Genomic DNA, 6,502 nt, shown 5'->3' with positions numbered 1-6,502 from the left:
TTCCTTCCTTCCTTCCTTCCTTCCTTCCTTCCTTCCTTCCTTCCTTCCTCCCTCCCTCCCTCCCTTTATTTGTACAGCTGGCTATCTCTTGAATTATTACTGTGTTGGCTGAATTTTACTTTCTAAAATTTTAAGATGTCCATTCAAGACCCACAAAAGCCAACCAACTAAAAATATCATCCTCAAGGCAAAGGGGATTAAAAAAAAAGAGAGTTTGCAAACCTATGTTCTCTGGTACTAGCTCCTCCCATGTTGTTGTGGATAGACTGTTTTCAAGAAAAACTTCCACATAAGACAAGGAAGCATGATAGCTGCAGGTGTGGCTAAGAATTGGATGACAGGTTTGCTATTAGCCAAATGTAGCTAATGCTAATTTGAGAGAGGGACACGGAAGCCCAGGGTTATAACTGGTTCCTTTGCTACCATTCCTGAGATTTGCTGCCATGTGCTATGCTTCTCTGGGCACCTATTGTATTAGGAGGCCCATCCTGATATCACATGGAAGTGTCCCCCCTCCCAGGGTAGGCCCCAGTGGCAGCAGCCCCACATCTCCCTCACAATTCCTAAGTACCTATATGAAAGGAAATGAGACAATCTCCTCGGGAGTTTATCCTGTACTGCCAGGAAAGTGAGAGCAGCAAAGTCACATTCAAGAAAAGAGCTTCTGAACAAAAGAGAAGAAAAATATGCTACTATATTGAAAGAATGGCTAAATCCATCAGAAGATGGTTGGAGCATGGGAGTGTGATAGCTATGTGTGGAAGGCAGAATAATGGCACCCTCAAAGACATCCAGGCTCTAACCCCCATAACCTACAAATATGGCACATTACATGACAAATCAGATTTTGTAGATATAACTGAGATTGTGGACCTAAAAAATGGAGAGATTACTCTGGATTTGGAGGAGGGTGCAATCTAATCACATGAGCCCTTAAAAGCAGTGGACTTTCTCCAGATGGACTGGGAGAAGTATGGCAGAAAAGAAAGTCAATGAGTTTCCAATTGTGAAAATGGCTCATACCCTTGATGGCTCTGAGATGGAGGGGACCACATGCAAGGACCAAAGAGGCCTCTAGGACCTAAAGGGAGTCCCCAGCTGACAGCCTGCAAGGAAATGGTGACCTTAGTCTTGCAGCTGCAAGGAACCACATTCTGCCAATCTTCTGAATAAGCTTGGAAGCAGATTCCTCCCAGAGCTACTGATAAGAGTCCCTCCAGTTAACATCTTAACTTTGACCTTGTGAAACCCCCAGCATAGAAACCAGCTGAACCAACTGATCTGACCTAGAGAACTGTCAGATAAAAAGTTTGTTATTTTAAGCTGCTAACTTTGTGGTAGTTTGCTATGGCAGCAATAGAAAACATGTGCTATGGAAACACAGAAAAGAAAAGATGCATATGGGGAGGCAGTTTGAAATGATGGATAGAGTCTGCAGATAGAATGTCTGGGTTCAAAGTGTCAGTCTACCACTTACTAACTGTGTGTCCTTGGGCAAATAACTTAACCAGATTAAGTATCCCCTGTTTTGTAGACTTCAACTACTAAAAAGGAGGGAGGGAGGGAGGGAGGGAGGGAAGGAGAGAGAGAGAGAGAGAGATTGCCTATGCTTTCCAGCCAAAGATTATCAAACCACACCTGTACTTGAAAAGTTGGGTTTATTACCTGTTGCAATGAAGGAAAATGTACACCATGAGGAACCATGGGGTGTCTTAATAAGATGGTGTCAGGGATGACTCCACATAGGATTTGGGCTTGTGTTAGGTGCTCTTGGGGTAAGGGTTTTAGGAATCAGGACTTTCCTCTGGATTGGATACCATCAGCAAGCAGAGCAATTTTACTATTGGGAATTTTATCTGGAAGGAAGAATATAGTGAAACTAAAGCTGTAGTTGGTAAAGAAGAAGCCATCACTCATATTAGCCAGAATTGGGAGATGACTGGCCATTTTTGTGGTTGAGACAGGTTTATGTTTTTGACTGAGTTCAGAGTGGTCTTGTTTTATCTTGACCCATCAAGATCATGGAGTAGCCTTGTCTGATGTTCACATTTTCTGAGGTTGTTTCTGTTTAAAAGAAAATTAAGGGCTGTCTATGAGTGTCAGGCTGCCTCCTACCAACACCAAGGCTTAGGTGATAGGACCTGCCAGGGGCTGTTCTTCTATTTCTCAAGACAATAAATATAAGGCACTTATCACAGTACCTAGAATGGAGTAAACACTCAATAAAACCAACAGTTTTTAAAAATTACTATTGTGTTACAGAATAGCTCAAGGAAAAGCAGGAACCCTGTCAATTACCAAATGGCATCCCTTATATAATTCCTCAAAGGCTCCATAACTTTCATCTCTTTTTCCCTTCCTTCTCTCTCCATCCCTCTATTATACAGGTCAACAGGGTCCTTAGCAAGCAAGAAGACTCTCTCATTAGAAAGGAAGAAGGAGGGCACCTGGGTGGCTCAGTTGGTTAAGCGACTGCCTTCGGCTCAGGTCATGATCCTGGAGTCCCTGGATCGAGTCCCGCATCGGGCTCCCTGCTCGGCAGGGAGTCTGCTTCTCCCTCTGACCCTCCCCCCTCTCATGTACTCCCTCTCTCTCATTCTCTCTCTCTCAGATAAAAATAAATAAAATCTTTAAAAAAAAAAAAGAAAGAAAAAAGAAAGGAAGAAGGATGGGGCGCCTGGGTGGCTCAGTTGGTTGAGCAACTGCCTTCGGCTCAGGTCATGATCCTGGGGTCCCGGGATCGAGTCCCGCATCAGGCTCCCTGTTCGGCAGGGAGTCTGCTTCTCCCTCTGACCCTCCCCCCTCTCATGCTCTCTCTATCTCATTCTCTCTCTCAAATAAATAAATAAAATCTTAAAAAAAAAAAAGGAAGGAAGAAGGAGACTAGAACATAAGCAAGGAATCATTAAATTCTCTCAAAAGATAAGGGAAACGATATTACCACTCACCTACTACTAACTTATTTTCTACACATGACAGAGGAGAAGACATGCCTTTGCTCAAGGGTTCAACCTGTCCTGTTCCAACAGGTCCTGACAGCTAGCCAGTGTACTTGTAGAGACAGACGGATTGCGTTGTCTTAATTTGGTCCAACCAAGGTTTTGTGTCTTACAGCCATTTCCCCTTTCTTGTATGCCAGCTCATCATACATTTTCCTCATTATGATGTGGCTTCTTGTGTAGTTTCCCTACGTAGGGAAACTTCATGGGCAGTGGAATACAAGTATTGGAGCCTCCCAGGAAAATTCCTTCTAAATTCAAGTCATTCAATGGAGACTCATTGTGTTAATAAATCTCATAAATGTGTTTAGAATGTATTCATTACAAAGAGATGGTCTCTCTCATGGAGCACTGACACATCAGGTTGCTGACCTGATGAGGCTAGGTCATATCCAGACTAAGGTAACTACACCAGGGCAATGAATTCTACCAGTTGTGTGATCTGATCAGATTTTGTGGTATTTTAGCCATATCTCTGATGTTTATGTATTTAGTAGACATAAACATAGCCCTGACTAACTGAATTGAGTCACTTTAATTTGCATGTGTGTATATTTTTTTCTAATTTTAAATTATATACACACACATAAGATTTAAAAAGATGCTCTTCTGAATATAACAAAAAAGTGGTTTCTACACTGGGGAAATAGTGTATATTTTTAAAGGGTAAGCAGACAAATATACTGATAATCAGTTCTTCCGATGACCATTTCATTGACTCACTTTCTGAAAGCAATTCACCAAATAACCAATTCTCTGAAAAACCATAAGTGAGCTTTGCAGTTTCTGTGTAGAATCTGGTCAAGGGGTTGCCCCTTACTTAGTCTCATCCCAAGCAGCTCTGGCCATAAAATTAGGATTTTTGATATGTAAATCATATTTTTTCTAATACATACTAACTTAACTGTATTCTTTATATTTAATCATTAGATTATCAAAAGGCCTTCCATTGATGCTACATGTATCAACCTTTGGGTTGGTATCTAAACAAAAAGTTCATGGAAATACCTAGTTTTACTTTAAAGGTCCTTTAACTCCTAATATTTTATGCAAAAAAAAAAATGAGTATATGTGTAAACATGCATCCCTGAGGAGCAAGATTTAAAAGGGGTTCAGAAACTTTTCCCTAAATGGTTTGAGTAGCATCCTCCATTTGTCTTTAAACCCAGTTTATGCAATGCTCCTGCAGGATTAATCTTTGCAAAGCACAAGCTGATTGTATTACCTTTCTTTGAGAAACAAAACACAACAGGAAAAAAAAATAGTCTCTAAGATCTACTTGTAGCTTACAGAATAAAATCAGAACTCCTTTTCTTTGCATTCAAAGCCCTTTGGATAGCAGCCTCCTCTCCCCTCCCAGGGCCCTCATGCTTTGTGACTCTCTAAGTTTCTGTCTCATGTTAGTGTGACCTCAAACCATGTCTTAACATATTGACTGCACTAAGATGTTGAGAAAAAGTCCTGGCTAATTTTCCTTTATTGTATAGCATCAAGTACAACACCTTCCTTATGGAGAGGAGATATTTAAGAAATGTTATTTTAAGCCACCTAGTGCTATTTTAAAATATTTTTTTTTTAATTTTTTTTAAGATTTTTTATTTATTTGCGAGAGAGAGAATGAGAGACAGAAAGCATGAGAGGGAGGAGGGTCAGAGGGAGAAGCAGACTCCCTGCTGAGCAGAGAGCCCGATGTGGGACTCGATCCCGGGACCCCAGGATCATGACCTGAGCCGAAGGCAGTCGCTTAACCAACTGAGCCACCCAGGCGCCCTATTTTAAAATATTTTAAAAGATCTTTACAAATGCCTTTATTACATAAATAGAAAACCTTCATATTAAACAAGGCACATTAGTGTGTAAACACACACACAGACACATACAGACACACACACACCTAATAGTTTAGGGAATAAAAAGAAATGCATTGGCTCCTGTGGTTGCATAGTTCCCAAATAAGTAGGATTGACTTCAGATACAACTGTATCCAGAGCCTCAAGAGATGTCATCGAGATTTTTCCTTTCTCAATGTCTTAGATTGTGTCTCCATATATTGAGGGCAGGATGGCCACGATAACCCTAGAATCACCTGTACCCAGCCTAACAACCCCATGAAGAAAAGATGATTTCTCCACAGAGTTTAATAGCCAAGCCCTACATGGGACTCTCAGTGGCCTGCCTGGATCGTGAGCCCATCTCTGAGTGAATTGTTATGCCCAGGGCTCTCAGTCACTCTGAATGTTCAGGCCTCACCGACATGCTCATCCTGCGCACAAGAACAAAACAGAACCGCTCTTCTCAGAAAAGAAGAGCCTTCCTACTAGGAGAACATGTAATGAGTGATGAACAGAGATTAAAAAAATAATAATACAGATATTCACTAACTCTCCCAAACTGAGCTAGTTCTGAAACGCTTCCATCAACAAATGACTGAGTACAGGTCAGGGATGTGGGGAATAGGAAATGTACAAGTTGATCTGGGAATGCCTTGTCCTCTTGAAAAGCAAGGGAACTCTCTGCTCAGACAAGAAGGAGCCAGCTGGAAGACGCTTCCAGACAGGGCTTCAGAATGGAACTTGAGAAAAGTCATTGCTCACTTCTGGAAGACTCATGCAAACTAACTCATTTATTTGAAAAGTGGTAAAATATAAAGAAAGATAAATGCATCCTATATTTCTTCTATGACCTGTACCTCAGGGTAAGCAAAAAAGATAGAGAAAGAGAGGAGATTTTTCTCTGTAGAAATATTCCACCTAATAAATGAAGAAAAAATGATGACAATGGTTGTTAGTGGCTACCAAAAATCCCAGAAAAGACTGCCACCCATATATGTCATACCTGCTGGTGCAAGTTACTCAATAACACTGATGCTGTTTGTGTTATAAAAAAAAAAAGAACCAAAATCTCATCAAACTTCTGAATCTAACCACCAATTTGCAGGACGTATGGAGGATAGAGAATGCAATGAGCAGAGCCAGACAGTGGGGAGACTCTTCAATAATAATGATCTAATGTCTTCAACAAATGGATTGCAAAATTAAAACAACAACAACAAATTGTAGAGGCAGGCAACAAGACTTCAGAGATACATCAATTGATTTTAATTTGGTATGTATTAATATTACTCTAATTCCTGATCAGCAAGCAAACTTAAATATATATATACATAATATATAAAATTTTATGTATACATATATATGTATGTATATATTCTATCAGTGTTCAAGTTTACCTGATTGACACAATAGAATATCTGATGATATCAAGGAATTAATGTTAATTTCTAAGGCCTAATAATGTTAATGATAATTTTGTTTCCTTAAAACCCTCATCTTTTTCACAGGAATTAAATAACTGCATGATAGTTCTCACAAGGCTAGTAAGTTTGAAGCCACAATTTGAGTCAACTTCTGTCTAATTTCAGAGCCCTTGCTATTAACTACAAGAAAGAAAGAAAGAAAAGAAAGAAAGAAAGAAAGAAAGAAAGAAAGAAAGAAAGAAAGAAA

The sequence above is a fragment of the Neomonachus schauinslandi genome, chromosome 5 (assembly GCF_002201575.2).
Source record: "Neomonachus schauinslandi chromosome 5, ASM220157v2, whole genome shotgun sequence".
NCBI classification, from domain to species: domain Eukaryota; kingdom Metazoa; phylum Chordata; class Mammalia; order Carnivora; family Phocidae; genus Neomonachus; species Neomonachus schauinslandi.
This window is presented reverse-complemented; position numbering follows the sequence as displayed.